This window comes from Camelus bactrianus, chromosome 10 (assembly GCF_048773025.1).
Source record: "Camelus bactrianus isolate YW-2024 breed Bactrian camel chromosome 10, ASM4877302v1, whole genome shotgun sequence".
In the NCBI taxonomy this organism is placed as follows: domain Eukaryota; kingdom Metazoa; phylum Chordata; class Mammalia; order Artiodactyla; family Camelidae; genus Camelus; species Camelus bactrianus.
In genome coordinates this window covers 17,997,669-18,015,699 of record NC_133548.1, presented here as the reverse complement: position 1 = coordinate 18,015,699, position 18,031 = coordinate 17,997,669, and the positions used below count along the sequence as shown (strand labels likewise).

Sequence of the window (18,031 nt, the reverse complement as noted above, 5' to 3'; positions counted from 1 at the left end):
TTTGACCTCTTACAAAAAAAAAAAACACCGTTACGAGAATTTTGTACATGTCCTTTTGTGGACATATGTCTTCATACCTCTTCAGGAAATACTTAGAAACGAAATTGCTATGCCATTGGGTAGGGGGATGTTGAACTTTCTAAGAAATTGCCAAATTGTTTTCCAAAGGGGTTATATTATTTTATAGCCCTACTAGAAATGTAAAACATATTTCTAGTTGCAATTTTATGATTATCTCTATTTATCACTTTACTCAGAGTTTTGTGTACTTTTGCCTTAGTGTTTCTGGGAGAACAGCTCCTTTCAGCAGTATGGTGATGGACAGAAACCACATTCTTGGTGGTGAGCACACTGTAGTGCATACAGAAGTAAAAATATAATGTTGCATACATGAAACTTATATAATGTTATGTATCAGCATTATCATAAAAATAAATTTAAAATTAACTAAGTTTTTAAAATTCCAGTTTATCTATATCTTCACAAACATTTCATATAGTCAGTCTTCTTAATTTTAGCCATTATACTAGGTAAAAAGTCATATCTTATGATATTGAATATATATGCTTCTTGGCCATTTGTATATCTTCTTCTGTAAAATGCCTATTCTACTTTTATAGGGTTGTTTTATCTTTTTATTGAGAAATTGTTTTTTGGGTTTTGTTTGTTTGTTTATGTTCTACATACAAACCATTTGTCAGAAAGAGTCATTGCAAATATTTTCTTCAGACAATAGCTTTCCATTTTTTCAGTGGTGCCTTGTGATAAACGGAGATTTTTTTTTAATTTTTAGTTTAATGAGATCAACATATTTTTCTCTTTTTTTAGTGCTTTTTGATCTCTAAGAAATTTTTGTTTACCCCAAGGTTGTAAACAATGTTTTCCTTTAGGTATATTATTTAGCTCAAATTAATTTCTGCGTATGGCGGGAGAAAAGAATTGAGCTTAAAGTTTTATTTTATTTTTCTATATGGCTATCCAGTGGTTTCACCTGGTTTGTTGAAAATATTTTACTTTCTCCATTGAATTACCTTTATGCTTTTGTAAAAAGTAAGTCCTCTTTCTATTAGGGTCCTACAGGCCCACCTTCTTTCCAGAACAGACGTAGGTGAGAGTTCCTATGTTCACCACCTGCTAGAACAAACAAGAAACAAGAGCAGTGTCGAAGTCATTTGGAAACTCCACCCTTTCCTGAGGTGTTCCCTGGTGACCACTAAGCACTTCATCTAAGAAAGGAAACATTTCAAAGAAGCAGCTAGGTGATGTACTACAGAAATCTAAATGGCTCCCCATGCCTCAGATTCTCTTTGGTACTTCCAAAAGTTAAGCAGAGGAAACTGACTTCTACTGAGTATTTCTGTTTTGCCAGGTACTTCAGTAAGCACTTTATGAACAAACATTATCTCAATCGATGCTCTTACTGATACTATAATCTATTTGAATTCCATTATATGGAAAAGGAAACTTAGACTTTGCCACAGTTATTTGGCTAGTTGGTGGTAGAAGCAGGATTTGAACCTGCGTCTGCCTAAATCCCAAACCACAGTTCTTTCTCACATTTCATGTGACTATATCACAGACGATATCTGAAGGACACCCCACTAGGAGCCAAGGAAATAGAAGAGTATTTTCAATTAATCTTAACCTACCAGATAATCGATTTTCTTCTAGTCTCCTTAGGTCGTTACAGTTTTCTTCTCTTTTTAAAATGACCATCTCAATTTTGGTCCTTGAACTGTTTCAAATAATATAATAACCAGAAAGTCCCTGTATTGTGAACAGATCCTACGAATAGTCCCAGGGATGTGTGTTGGTAAAGTCAATTACAAGAGGAAATATAGCTTTGATATATTTCCAATGGAATTTTTTAAATAAATGTACTTACCCTAAAGAGAATTTATTGAACGCAACCTGCAAATTTATTTATAATTACTTCCTTCCCCATTCATGCACATACACCTTTGAAACTAATTATTGCAGGATTCCCTTGACAGCATTTTACTTTCCCATGCAGTAAATAATCAGTGTCAGCTGTAAATAATAATAAAAGACAACAATTGCCAGTTTTCCATTGTATAATAGAGTTAAGGTGGTTTGTACTAACATAAAAGAAATAATAAAGGCAGGCACTTGTCTTAACAATCATGAGAATTTGGGGAGTTCAAGTTCTTTTCTATTTATTTGATAAAATCAGTTATCATTCCTGTATCTTTCTTGCTACATTTTGGAGCACTGATGAGTTTTATTTAAGGAGTGCTATATGCAGCCAGACATGTATTTATTAAAATGCATTTGTGTTTTTATGTAGATTGAAAGCATATGGCAATTATTAGTATATTCATAAAATTATACCTCTTTTATCATAATTGGAAGGGCAAGGTGTTGGGACCATGCCCACCAGGTCTTTGGGTTTCTATCACTCATTAACCCCAGGAGTGAAAACAAAATCAATCACCTAGATCACAGTTGTTAGTTGAGCCTGGGTTATTACTTTCCTCTTTATGATATCTGCTAGAAGTGTGAGTTTAAAAAAAGCACTCTCCCTTTAAAATGACGGCATTGTAAAAACATAAGCTTGGTGCTGCCATGAGCCTTCTCTGCTACCAAAAGACAGAGCTTACCAATGTTTCAAGCTAATGAAGAAAAGACAGAGCTGAGACAGAGAGAGTAAGAATGAATGCTGGCATAATTTACACTTCGGATTCATCCATACCTAAATCAGATTAGGTGTCTAGCAAGAGAAATATCCCTAACAAATATTAAAGACAAGTCCATGGGACAAAACACCAAGCTTGTTGCCAACATGGTGTGATGTACAAGCATCAGAAATTTCAAGCATTATGAAAACAAATATATGTATGCATATGCAAGACTGGGACACTGTGTTGTAAACCAGAGATTGACACATTGTAACTGACTGTACTTCAATTTTAAAAAAGTAAAATCAAATTAAAAAAAAAAAGAAATTTCAAGCAAAGTGAGCAGGTGAAGAGGCTTCAAGGGCCAGAAAAAGGAATCTTGATTATCAAGCCAGTTTCTCCTAACAAGATGTTTTCTAAAGATGGTCTTTTGGGGTTGGACTTAATGCCAAAGGGCAGACCGAACAGAATAGAACAGAACAGGTTGGTAGGAGACATCAGGTAGCAGAGAGACAGGTACATCGTGACACACATCTGTCCCACTTCCTTAGCACGTGATCATATGCTGCCTGGTGACATTGTTTGTCTTGTGTTGTTATGTAACCTTTTATGTAAACTTGCCCTGAATCTCCTACTGCATCCTAAGCTCCTAAAGAAAGTATGGTGCATGATTTTGAAGATGCTCTTTTAAAATTCCTAACTGTGCCTAGCATAGAACTTCATTTGTAGTAGATTCTCAATAAATAATGAATAAATGGAGGAATGAAGGAACAAATACCATCTATTATTTAAGTAAGACCACTGTCTAAATATTACTCACTTATGATCTTTCTGATTGATTCTGTTTTTTCCCTTCCTTGTCCTTATTTAAAATAACTCTAATACATTTAAGTCTCCAAACTGATGTGTATATAAGAGGTTTTTGTCTGAATCTGTTCAAAACTCAAGCAAGATTTCTCCAACTCACTTCTCTTCACGTCCACTTTTAAGAGTCAAATGATTTTTCTTACTCCTGTCAATTTTTTTTATTTGTAAGATATACGTCCATGGCTTTTCAAAACAAGGCAACCAGTGTGCAGACATAATGTCCAGAGGTAATGTAGAGGGTAAAAAGCTGCCCCATTCTAACCCACAAGCCACATTCATTGCCAAGAGAGAATGAGGATTGCATCCCCCAAAGTGAATCATGCGTAAGACTGCTGTTAAAATGCTGACTCCTTAGCCGCGTCCTAGACCTACATCCACCAAGTCCCATCTCTGGCAGTGTCAGAATTGTCAGAAATTCTCTCCCTCTCTCTCATCTTCTTATTTTTTCAATTATCTCCATGTGAATTTTGTGCTAAGAATGAGGATAGCCGTGAGTCTCTTTGACTTGAGGGACAGAGAGAAACCAAGCGTCACTCTGATTTCGAAGGACTCGCTATGGTAGCAGAAATAAAGTTAACTGTTAATAGGCACCTGCTTCTCCCAGAAGAGGCAAATTCTTAAGAAAGATTATTTCGGAAAGTCAAAGGCATTACAAAGAAATAGTCTACACTAGAGCTGCTGAAGTTGGAAGCCATTTAATGTTCCAACATCAGGCTTAAGGAATCCCTTCCAAAAATATTTTCAGGATAATAAAGGAATCTCAGTTTAAAATACAGGCTCAGAACACAGGGGTTATCTTTGGACATCTGCCCCCATTGTTTAGGATAGAGCCACAAGCATATAGGTTATATTTAATGACTCACTTGGATATCCTGTCAGCCCTCAAACTCTGTGCATGGAAACTCAGGAAATGTTCCTTTATGAGACTCCTGGGATTACCAGGTAATGACTTCTCCTCCTCCCAAGAATAGATGTATTGAATAACTGTGGGGTTTTTCTGCATCAGATATACTACATTATCTGAATTCTTTCTAAAATATAAGCTACATATCGGCGATACTTAGAAAATCATGTGTGATCTAAAAATTTCCTCCCTTAAAGTTTCCCTGTATTAAGAAGCCATATATGCTTGACTTGTGTATTTTTATAAAAGACTAAGAAAATTTTTGCTGGTTATTTTAAGTAAGTCAGAGAGTATTGTGATTAGAATGCATTTTGATCCATAATTTCTTCTTTGGGAGAGAAAAATTTAAAAGGGTCAGGAGACCTCTTGATTCCATAACAATCCCTTAGTGTAGTCAGTCCACAGAGTATGATGCAAACAGCAGGCAATCCAGTGCTATCTGCCCTGTCTCCAAGAAGCCATTAGAATTCTGGAGCCCATACGATTATATAAAATCATCTCTGGAAGAAGGTGGGCACAATGAGGGTAATACTTGGCTATCTTGTGGTATTATAGCAGTTTGATTCTACATTTGCTAAAGTTGGGGCGGTGGGGAGGCGAAGCATATTCCTGGATAATGTCTACCTCACTATGATTTTGAAAAATGAACAATCAAAATTTGGTCCAGAAAAGGAAGCCAGTACCTAAAACATCCTGCCTGGAGAAGATAATGGATAATAAGATGGGGCATAACACATTTTTGATAACTTTAAATAATGTAGACTCATAAAATTTTGATGCTAGAAAATCCTTGAGATAATTTAGTTCATTGGTTCCCAAAACTGGCTGACCATACAAATTACCCTAGACTTCCTGCATCTGAATTTCCAGGGGCAGAAGCCAGGAAGACATATTAATTTTTAAGTCTCCAAATGCATCTGAGATCATCTGAATAGATAAGGGAAACTGAAGGATTAAATGATTTGTGGAAAGATGCATATCTTGTCAACAGCAAAAGAAGTTCAGAACATAAGCCACAAATCCTCAGAATCAAAAAGTATCTTAGAACATCATCCTAGCATAACTAAGAGTGGTCCTCAAACTATAAAAGATTTTCTGAGGGAACTCAGAGTCTAGCCCCAACTTGAAGACATTTTCAAACCCTGAGTCTGAGGTGAAGCCCAGAGATAGGCATTATTAACAGACCCCTTAACCCTTAGCTGATTCTGAAGGAGGTCAACTACGATAGGGCACAGTTAAGGACATTGTGCCTTTCAGTTGTTTGAGTCCCTCTTACAGTTTTTCCTCACTTTTGTTTAAACTCATTCCAGTTAATAGAACCTTAATACCATTTTAATACCTTTCCTTTATTGTAGGTATATTAGGAACAGTTTTTTTGTTGTTTTTATTTTTCCCCAAAACTTGCCCTTGTAACTCTCCCCCACAGAATTTATTTCTGCCTTTCTGGGCCATACAAAAGGTTTGTTCCCAATGCTGTATGTTAGCTTTTTGAGCATTCACAAACTTTCTAAGACTCCTCTTTCCAGGGGAGAATGGAGATTTGAAATTCCTCTAGCTTATCTTTCACTGCTCTCACTTTGTGACTTCTTTCATTTATGGCCAAAACCCTTCTCCCACTTAAAAAAATTAAATCATTGAAGAGCTTCTTGCTGTCTTATGTCTCACAGCAATAAGCCTTATGCAAAGCAGCTGGGTCTGGTCGGGAAACCAGAAGGATCTGGCTGCACAGGAACAGAGCCAAGCCTGTTTTCCAACAATTAACTTTTCTCAGTCATAGTTATTCTCTGGGGCCAAATCAAAGGCAGAGAGGCTTCCTTCCCCCCCACAGCTTCTCCACCCTGAAGGGTGAAAACGCAGCTCAAGTGGGCACCCCTGGGAAAGCAAATATGAGATGATCGAGTCACCAGGTATGCGTTGTTCCTGCTTCTTTCCCTCGCTCCAGCTTAACTCCAGGTCTACCCTCCTCCCTGCCTCAGCTAAGCAGCTGTCTTTGTTCTCTGCCTTTCCAATACTCTCACTCTTTCCTCTTTGTGTTTGTTTAGAACAAAGTGGTTTCTTCCATGAAAGAGCTGGAAGCAGACATACCTCTCAGGGACCACAGAGAGGGAGAGAGATGGAGGACTTATTTAAAGTTGAAAATCATTCAAGGGCACGTGTAAAATACCTTAAAGTGTGGAGGGAAAACTAGAACTGTGCTTAATTTTTTAAAGAGCTTGAAGTTATTTGAGGGCACAGGCTCAGAATAAAGAAGGAGACAAGGGAATAAAAGAAAACAGGAAGTTTTGAACAGACTCAGAGTGAAAAAAAAACCCCAAAGACATCATACTTGGCTGTACAAACGTGCCGACGCTTCCTCAAAAGCAGTTTATCCTCAAAAGCCGCAGGAGACAGTAAATGTGGTGACATGGATTTCCAGTAGGGGCTCTGAAGTAGGGGCAGGGACTTACTGCATCCCTGCTCTGTCAATTACTAGCAATCCAACTAGTCTGCTCCTAAGTTTCATCAGCTAACACTGGAGATAGCAATGCCTTCTTACATTTGCAAGGGCTAGGTTCAGCTAGCAATCCCACACAAATACTCAGGGGCTGCGGTCACCAAAAGTGTATTTGCCACTAAAGCTGTGTGTCCAACATGAGTCAGCAGGGGGCTCCACCACCCACCATCACGCACCTTACTGGCAGCCAGGAAGACCAGAACCTGTCATTGTCCCAGGAGTGGAGAGGAAGAGAGAGCCTGAAGGACCACTCAGGGCTTCACCCAGCCTCAGCCTGGAAATGAAGTCTGTCCTTTCTGCTCATGTGTCATACTTATAGGAACTGGCTTGTAACCTCTTCCCACTATGGGACTGAAAAGTACAATCTTTTTTGTGCCTGGAAAAAAAAATAGATAATAAGATATTGACAAACCTCAGTAACAGGGAGACAAAAAGCTATTGTGAAGATTAAGTGACAAAATGCCTATAACCTGGTCACTGAAGTACCTGGCCTGGCATAATGGAAGTGTTCAAAAACACCAGCTATTATTACTCAAACCCCTGTCAGCAACATTGCCCCCTTGCCTTTAGAGTCACTCAGATCTCATTATTCCCCTAACACATGAGAAACACTTCACCCAGAGCTAGAATGCATCCCGAAGAATACCACATCCAAGGATCCAGCTTTTTGAACTAGAGGACAGGAAACAGGAATCATCTGCTACAGTCTTCTAGAGCTTCAAGCCTGCTGGTCCTTGGCAAGTCACTTTTTTTTAATTGGAAGTATAGTCAGTTATAATGTGTCAATTTCTGGTGTACAACATAATGTTTCAGTCATACATATACATTTTAAAGCTTGTAAGTTTAATTAGGTCCCATTTGTTTATTTTTGCTTTTATTTCTATTGGCTTGGTAGACTGCCCTAGGAGAACATTGTTACAAATTTATATCAGGGAACATTTTGCCTATGTTCTCATCTAGGAGGTTTATAGCGCCTTGTCTTATGTGTAAGTCTTTAGGCCATTTTGAGTTTATTTTTGTTTATGGTGAGAAGGAGTGTTCAAACTTCACTGATTTACATTCGGCTGTTCAGGTTTCCTAATACCACTTTCCTAAGAGACTGTCTTGTCTCCATTGTATATTCTTGACTCCTTTATCAAAGGTTAGTTGACTGTAGTTGTGCAGGTTTATTTCTGTGCTCGCCATTCTGTTTCATTGATCCATATGTCTGTTTTTATGCCAATACCATGCTGTTTTGATTACTATAGTACTGTCTGAAGTCTAGGAGGATTGTTCCTCCAGCTTTATTCTTTTTCTTCAGTACTGCTTTGGCAATTCTGGGCCTCTTGTGAGTCCATATAAATTTTAGGATTGTTTGTTCTAGTTCTGTTAAATATGTCCTGGGTAATTTGATAGGGATTGCACTAAATCTGTAGATTGCTTTGAGTGGTATGGCCATTTTAACAATGTTAATTCTTCTAATCCAAAAGCATGGGATATCTTTCCATTTCTTTAAATCATCTTTAATTTCTTTGATCAATGTTTTATACTTCTCTGCTATAAATCTTTTACCTCCTTGGTCAAGTTTATTCCTAAGTATTTTATTTTCTGATGCTATCTTTGAAGGGATCTTTTCTCTACTCTCCTTTTCTGATATTTTATTGTTACTGTAAAGAAATGCAACAGATTCCTGTATGTTAATCTTGTGTCTTGCTACTTTGCTGAATTCATTTATCAGCTCTAACAGTTTTTATGTGAAGCCTTTAGGGTTTTCAATATATAATATCATGTCATCTGCATATAGTGACAATTTTACCTCTTCTCTTCCGAATTGGATCCCTTTAATTTATTTTTCTTGTCTGATGGGTAGGACGTCCAATACTATGTTGAACAGTAGTGATAGTGGGCATCCCTGTCTTGTGCCACGTTTTAGCAGGAAGTCTTTCAACTTTTCACTGTTGAGTATTATGTTGGCTGTGGGTCTGTCATCAGTAACTTTTGTTATGTTGAGATATGTTCTCTCTATATCCACTTTGGTAAGAGTTTATACCATGCATGAATGTTGAATTTTATCAAATGCTTTTTCTGCATCTTTTGAGATAATCATGTGATTTTTGTTCTTTCTTTTCTTGATGTGGTATATCACATTGATTGACTGGATTTTAATTTTAGCTCACTCTCAATCAAAAAGGCTCTCTTTCTCCTAATAAATGATTTGTAGATTATCAGAGAATAGCAGAAAATGAAGAGAGGGAGAGAGATTTGAATCAGAGTGCAGAGATAAGCATACAGAAACTCCAGACAAAGGGAGGTAAAACTGCCTCCATGTCCTAATTCCCAGAACCTGTGAAAATGTTACCTTTCAGGGTGAGAGAGAATTAAGGTTATAAATAGAATTAATATTCCTAATCAGCTGACTTTAAAATAAAGAGATTATCCTGGATTTATCCAAGTGGTCCCAATGTAACCACCCATCTTTAACAGTGAAAGGTGGAAGCAGAAGAGTCAATGCCAGATGCAGTATGAGGGAGACTTGGCCAGTCATTGCAGACTTTACATAGAAGGGGTCATAAGCCAAGAATGTGGGAGCCTCTAGATCCTGAAACAGGCAAGAAAGTGGATTCTTCTCTAAAGCCTCCAGAAAGAAAACAGCCCTACTGACACCTTGATTTTAGCCTAGTGAGACCCAGTTCAGACTTGTGACATCCAGAACTGTAAGATAATAAACTTGCATTATTTAAGGCACTAATTTTGTGGTAATTTGTTACAGCAACAATGGGAGACTAACACACTCCTGATGAGTAATTAGAAACTGGCATTTAGCAGAGGTGGGAACAAATTTTCATAGGCATTAGTTGATAAGGACTTTACTGATAGGTAACTTAGAGCAAATCTATGTGCAACAACTAAAATTTTCTGTAAACTATAAAAAGTACCCTAAAAATATGCCAGAAATATTGATGCAGACCATGTAAAGACAAGAATATGGGAACTTTCTCTGGAAGTGAGAAGCAACTAATTTAAAATCAGAACTATGTTGAATATCATTTATAGGTTTTAGACATATTCTAAGACAGTGAAATCTCATAGTTAAAAGCATGGCTGCTGAGACTAGAATATTTTGCTCTGTCAGTTATTCGTTCTGTTGACCTTGGCATAAACACTCAAAGATTGTTTTCCTTATAAAAAAAACAAAGATAATTATATTTACCTTATGGACTGATGAAAATTAAATGGGTTAACTCAACATAAAACACTGAGCACAATACCTGTACATAATGAGTTCGATAAAATGTCATCTGTTTGTATTATATTTACATTCCTATATTGACAGAATTTTCATTCCAAACGTTGGCACTTTAAATAAATTATTTTGTTGTTCTCAAAGGCCCAATTAAATAGTTGTTCTATGAACATTATAATGTCAGTATTGGGTGCACCCAGTGGAAGAATCACAGTTAATATTCAGGTACCGCACAGTAGGAAAAGCCAGGTAAGCATCTCTGCTGGCAAAAGTTTGTCTTAATGAGGGGTATTTCTGCCTGGGTGACTACACATTATAGCAGCATCTGGAGCTAATCTTTCCACCCAGCAGGTGTCTGTGGACACCAATGACTCCCACTTCTACTATAAGACAGGCAAGTGAAGAGTTGAAATCAACTAAAAAGGCAGGTAGCAGAAACACCCATGGTTCCTGGCATCACTAAGCCTGAAGAATGGCTGAACTGCTTCCCTATGTGGCAGCACAGATGCTAGTAACTTGCAGCTGTGCTTATGTGTTAAGAAAGAGAGAGGGCGGTGAAAAAGAGAGAGAGAGACATGAACGTCGAGAGAAAAAGAGAGACCCATTCTCAGAAGTAGTTACTTAGACCATCACTCACACTCTTAAGTAGCCATTTGGGGACCTAGGTGCCTCACCAAACTATACATTCTTCAACAGTAGAAAGTGTCTTCATCATCATTGCTTCATCATTGCTCGAAAAATATGTATTCAACTGAGCTGAAAGAGTTAAATACCACAAAATACAAAAGTATCAAATGTATAGCAGGATAATTTATTAATGATGTATTTTCTCTACAAAAGTATTGAAAAGAAATAGATATATAACAACCATCCCTGGGGTGGGGGGGAGATGTAAGTCTTTGGACCATGAAATCCAGAGATCTCCATGAGAGACTAATTTCTTTGTCATTAAAAGTCAAGGCTGACAGAGGCAAAGAGCTAAAGTCTATGCATAGGGTGGAGCATATGAGCTCTGAGATCCAGAAGAAACAGGGGAAAGGGAATGTCATAAGGCAGATGAACAGAGTTGGGGATTTGGGAAAGATGTATGAGTAGAGGATGCCCAAAAGACAGGACTATGGGCCAGGTGGCTTGCACGTGTTGGAAACCTCAACACTGAGAGCCAATGGTGTTGAGCACTACAGTTTTCAAAGCCTTACATACAGCTTCCAGGTATGGTGGGCTAGAGAAGAAAGGTCAAGAGAGCCTGGTCAGTGAATTTCTCAGTTGGGACTGTAATGGATTAAAGACCAGTGGCCTCTTGTTTTGGGGGTTCCATGTAAGCCCCAAGATTTCTTGTGAATTCCTAAGAAGAAAGAATAGCAAAATGGGTTCAAAGAAATTCAGTTCAGTTTGGAGAAGTAAAAATGTGTCCTGCTTCTTGCCAATGTAGCTGTAGAGTGAAATTCACACACATGACATATGTCTGGTAACAGACAGGACCACAATGAAACAATAAAGTGGCTATCTCTGTATGGTGTTATAGGTGAGATTCTAATTTTTCCTCATGTTTTTATATATTTTTAAAGCCACGTTTAAAGATAAAAGTACAAAAAAAATCCACCTTCCTACCCATAACTAGGCAGATAATGATGTAATGATTCTTCCTGGGAGAAATGGGCCCCAACTATCTTTGGAACAAAGTCAAACTTTGTGCTTGATTTGGGCCCCTGACAAACTATAGAAGCTGTGATGTTCAGAGAAACACTCTGGCTCTCAAAGAATTTTCATCCCTGAAAAACTCTCACCAGTGGTCTGTTCCAACACGTATTATGATTTTGTTGGCTGCTGAAAGAGTACAAAGTTCTCCAAGAGGAAAAAAATAAAAAAAACTCTTCCCTCCACTGGCAATAACAAGTCACTGAAGTTACTGAAATTAGTAATGTTTCCATGAAAGAGTCTACGGGAAAGGGTGTATGTGTGTGTGTGTGTGTGTGTGTGTGTGTGTGTGTGTGTGTGTGTGTGTGTGTGTGTGTGTGTGTTTTAATAGATATCATTTCCCAGTGCTCTGTATTTCTTTATGTAGATCCGGATTCCCATCTGGTAATACTTTCCTCCTGCCCAAAGGACTTAAGACGAAAAGAACATTCTCTTAGATAACCACAGTACAATCATCAAAATCTGGGTATGACCACTAATATATTACTACCATCTAATCCTTAGACCCCATTTAAGCCAGTTGTCCCAAAAAATTTCTTCACAGTGAAGAGATGCATTTGCAGAATCACTTTGTTATCATGGCTCTTTTATCTCCTCCAGTCTGATTTTATTTCCTTGTCTTTGATAATTTAGAATTTAACAGACCAGTTTTTTTGTTAATATTGTTGTTGTAAAAACACATAACATTAAATTGACCATATGGGGAAGTATTTTTAATAAATTTACCAATTTCCTAAATCTTGATTTCAGAAACCATGTCTTATTTCTGTACCTCTCTTACTGAACAAGGTGCCTGGGATATAATCAGTTCTCAGTAAATACTTGTCTAGTAATAAGTGAGTAAGTGATATAAAACTCATTTCACAGGAGAGGTTGATAAATGGGCACAAGGGTAAGATAACTGTTCAGTTTTCTAGATTTGTTCCTTTATTCATTCGACAGAAAACATTCTTTGATCACCTGCTATCAATAAGATGATTCTTAATCTGAGGGGCAGCTATAAGCAAATCATAACAGTGCAATGACTAAGGGCTGTGAGAGATATGCAAGGGAGAATTCAGGACCAAATAAACTGCTGCCCAGCCCACAAAAGGAAGTGATTTACTCTGCCTAAAAGAATCAGGGCCAATGTCACAGAGAAGGTTGCAATTGATATGACTTTTAAGGGATGAGTCAGAGTTTTGAAACCAACTCAAAGGATAGAGCACCAGAAAATGAGTTTCCTCCCACATTATCTAGCACAGTCCTATGCTTTTAATTGTAACTCAATATTATTGACTGATGAATAAGACTAAAATGACTAATCAGTAACTCGGTCGAAAGGAAGTGAATCCCAACTCTTGCCTATTCTAATCTGATTCAGTTAATTTGAGGACCTCTGCAGATCTCCTTCCACATAAGGACATATCTCATGAGGTGACATCCTTGTAAAGCATAAAAGTTGCCACTTGCCAGCTTTGCTTGGTCCTAATAATTTTGGTTTTGTTTAATTCCACTGAAATCTTCCAAGATAAGATTTGTTTGTAATGATCCGAAAGTCTGCAACAATGTTTAAATAGACTTGTTGCCTTGAGAGTAGGTTTGATTTTATTGATTTTCTTATAATGCTTGTAATTATTCCAGTTTGTTAGAGCTTTTTTCTTTCTTTTCTTTTGTATTTCCTAATTGCTTTATCTCTCACAGAAAAGATCAGTTTGTGGCTTGTTGATCTTTTCTTTCATTAAGAATGTATGTTGTAAGATAGGCTTGGTGAAGAAAGGCAAAACTTTATTACCAAAAACTTCATTGCGCCCTCTGATATATGTTTCTCTTTCTTCAAAATACTACAAAATGTCTTTGTCCTTCACTTCATGAATAATTGGACTCTTTGCAGGAGGGGGAAAAGAAAGCTGTTATGTTCAGTACTTTCATTACAATGCTGTGTTGTTAGTGTTTGGAATAAAACATTTTAACTTGGATATTTGACCCTCTTTGTCCATCTTAGTGCCTCTGCATTATCATCTGTTTTAACAAATGAAATGAGAAGCCATCCAAGGGCAGAACAAAAACCCTGAGGAGGAGCCTCCTTTCCTACGCACACATTCATCCAGCAAACATTTATTAAATACAAACTAAATGCCAAGTAGGTCGTCAATTCCTGGGAATAAAGAGAGAACAAAATCCAGGTGTCTTCATGCTAAAGCTAGGTGAGACTGCAGAGGGGAATCGGGCCTATCAAAGCCTTCAGTTGTGATGCTGCACAGCATTTAGGTTCAAGCCAGGGGCAACGGAATCACACAAGTGTGAGTTCAAGTCCTGGTTTTGCTATAGGGTGAGTGACCTCAGGCAAATTACCTGACCTATTTGAGTCTCAATTCTCCTATCTACAAAATATGGTACTAGCAATACCTGCCCCAAGGTTTTTGTGCATTTTAAATGAAATATTACAGGTAAAATGCTAATCCGATTATCAGGTACATGGTAAGTGCTCAAGAAATTTTAGCTCTAGATATACGCTGATCTTCCCTCGTTTATGTTAACCTACTAGACTAAAAACAGAAGGTTCCCAACAAATGTTTGTTGACTAAAGCAACTCCAGATAATCCACCCCCAATGCAATCAGTTGATGCAACATCAGACATTAAATTTAAGTTCTCAACTTAAACTGGGAAGTTAAAAGAGTGTTTGGGGGTAGGTAGGTAGGGAATAGGTGCATTAACTTGTATACTGAAGTCCAAATTCCCACATTAACACCAACCTCAAATTACAGTTGACCCTTGAACATGGGTTTGAACTACAAGCACTTACTTATACATGGATTTTTTTCAGTAAGTATATACTACAATGTTATACCATCCACGGTTGGTTGAATCCATGGATATGGAACCTCAGATATGGAACCTCAGATACAGAGGAACCACGGATAAGGAGGACTGACTCTAAGGTATACACAGATTTTTCAACTGTGCTGAGGGTCAGCAGCTCTAACCCCTGTGTAGTTCAAGGGTCAACCATTTTTTTCTATTCATATAAAGTTAACATGATGATCAACAAGCAAATTCACAATTTCAATTTCTGGTTAAAGAAAATATAACTTGGGTGACAAATCAGAATATAATTCTTGGTAATCAAATTGCATCTTCCATTATTTATACTTAGCTTCAGTCCTTGCACTAAGAGTAAAATAAGCATAATTTTAGACATACAATACAAGCCATACAGGGAGCTTGTCTACCAGGGGTCTCCTCCATGATGTAAGGAACTATAAAAATAATGATAGCTCCAGGAGAAGGGAGAATCATATAAATCGACAATAAAGAGTTCCCAAAACATTAGTAACATCTTAAAAGTCATCATTTGAAAAAGCAAGTCGAGAGTTCCTAAGGGAGGAGAATAGCCAGTTCCAACAAGCAATCAATAGTTAATTATTGAGTACTTTCTATTCTTAAGCATTTTCCAAAAGATTATCTAAGAATAACCTTGGAAATTCCCTGTCCCTGTGGGTAATGACCTGTACAGGTATCAGGTATAAGAAATGGAATAAACTGAACTCTGTTGAACTAATAAAATCAATCAAATTACCAAAAAGATGTAGTTAAAGTTACATAGCAATAAGGCTTCAACATGAGACAGAGAAGAGTGGTGGGTAAAATCTCTGCAGAAGTCTAGAATAAATCTGTTTAAGGGGATTATGCTTAAGGCAGATCCTGTCAAAAGCAGCACACAAAAAAAACTTAGGTACTGACTGTGGTTTACAGAATTCTCTTTTTTTGAAAGTTGATATTTACCATCATCCTGACAAATGTCTCTTTATAGTCTATGCAATCCTCGTTGGCCCCTATCTCCCACCTCTAGTATTTATTGCATAAAGGAATGTTTCTCAGACTATCAGAGATAAATCTCTTCATCAATGGAAGGTTTTCCCATTGCCTATTATGTGCCTATCTGGCCTCAGCCAACAATTTATTACCAGTTGAAAAAGGAGGCAATGAGGTAAAAGACTGAATTGTTTTTTATGGCCATGTCTATATTTCTTAAAGAGTAAGAACCTTTATAAAAGAAATTTATCCTGCAACCCATGAAATACCATTCATTTGGAGTAAAGTGAACTGTTATAAAATATTGAAAGCAGAATCAAATTCTATGAGGCTGTCACTTTGTTTACTACCAGGAACTATTAAAATCCCCACCTAGTTACTTTCTTTATGCCTCTTACCAACTTAAGTAATGCTGTAAGCCTGCAAACATGAGTCCCTTTGAATACTACAGATATTGGCTAAAATCAACACATAGCATTAGAATATAGGGCCCTAGCACCACTCTTGTTTGGGGAAAGTCTCCTCTTCTGCATATGATATTTGAATTTTTATTAGGCTTGAAGTATATAGCATGGTATAGTGGTAAGAATATAGAACAAGGGTCAGAAACAGTTTTAGTCCCAGGTCTATCACTGGCATACTTTGTTACCTTGGACAAATTGTTTAACTTCTCGTGCCTAACTTTCCTAATGTATGTAATGAACGTTTAGAGTAAATGACTCCAAGATCCTTTTATTTAGGTTCTACATTAGCTGAATCTCTATTTACCAACCAATACAAACCTTCAGGTACCAGCCTGCCTTCTCAACGCCACATCCACTATAGAGTAACACATTTTAAGGATCACCTGCACATGTACTTTAGTGAGCATTCTCCAAAGCAAGATATGTGAACTGAGCAACACCTATTTGGGAACACAGAGTTTTAACTGTGGCAAAATGTGACTTTACAAATAGACGTTTAAATTCAGAGGTGGAGGGATAGCTCAGTAGTAGAGCGTGTGTTTAGCATGCATGAGATCCTGGGTTCAGTCCCCAGTACCTCTATTAAAATAGATAAGTAGAAAACCTAATTACCTCCCTTCCCCACCTCAAAAAACTTAAGTTCAGTCAAATGAGCAATTAGCAATGGGGTCGCCTCCAATTGCTGGATGAAATAACCAGACCTTCAGCAAAAATCAACAGATTTCTCCTTTCTTCCCATTCACAGTATGTGTTAAGATGTAGTCACCAGCCTGAACCACAAAGCACAGATTCTAATATAGTCAGCACTGCCAAACCCCAAGCAAGCAGCCGTAAGTATCAAGTAGATTATGTGCTAAAAACCTAATAGAGAGATATGATCTTATCAATAGATAAGTACCTTTATTCTTGACACAGAAAGAAAGGCAAGGATTGGCAAAGTAAGGAAAGACTGTATCATTTTTCCTACAGTTCTGGCCAGCATCATCTCTGGCCTCTTTGGTGTTCAGAGAGACCCATTATTCACAAACACTAGATGATTTTCTTTGGCACTAGAACACCAGGGGATTACAGTCCATTTTGATGAATATTCTTATAATAAGACATGTGACCCAAACACATGCCCTGAGAAAGAGGCAGAGTATCCTGATAAATACAGATCTCTTTGGGAAAGAGGCAGCTTTGTTTTCCCATATGAACATGGGGTTCTCAACTAACCTCATTAGGCCCCCTGTCATAGTTTAAGAGCAAAGATATCAGAACAGCAGCATTTCCTGGTACACTAAGGTCTGCAAGAAGGCAAATAAAGGACTTTGGATCCTCTGGTCCCATGGCAGGAAATAATTTTATCAATTTAAAAATATTACTCAGCTTTACTGAAGTATAAGCCATAAAACTGGTCAATTTAAACAGTTTGATGAGTATTGACAAATGTCCACAACGGTGCAACCACCACCACAATCAAGCTCCACAATTTGGAACACTTCCATAATCCCAAAATGTTCTCTTACATCCCTATGCAGACAATCTCCACCCTCCACCCCCAGAAAATCAATGATCCATGTGACTACGGTTTTGCCCTGACTAGAATTTCCCATAAATGGAATCATCATACAGTATTTGATTTTATTTTAATCTTCTTTCAGGTAGCATAATGCTTTTAAGATCAATCCACATTATATTATGAGTAATACTATTTTGATCCCTTTTACTGCTAAACAAAATTCCACAGTATGGCTATGCCAAAATCTATTCATCCATTTGCCAGTTGATGAGATATTTGGTCTATTTTCAATTTGGGGCTCTTATGAATAATGCTTATGAGCAATCTTGTAGAAGTCTTTTTGTGGACATATGTTTTCATTTTTTCATGGGTAGACATCAAAAAGAGTGGCTGGGTCATTTGGAAAGTTCACATTTAACTTTACAAGAAACTGTCAAACTGCTT

At 37.4% G+C, this 18,031-nt stretch overlaps 1 long non-coding RNA gene across 3 annotated transcripts in view; it reads left to right on the top strand.

Annotated features, from left to right (window-relative positions):
* Positions 1 to 6,199: 6,199 nt before the first annotated feature.
* Positions 6,200 to 18,031, top strand: part of LOC141578846 (uncharacterized) — a 104,679-nt gene continuing 92,847 nt past the window's right edge. For all 3 annotated transcript variants that reach the window (XR_012509616.1, XR_012509617.1, XR_012509615.1), the window contains exon 1: positions 6,200 to 6,317. This is a non-coding gene — a long non-coding RNA (uncharacterized LOC141578846). The remainder of the gene's footprint in view (positions 6,318 to 18,031) is intronic.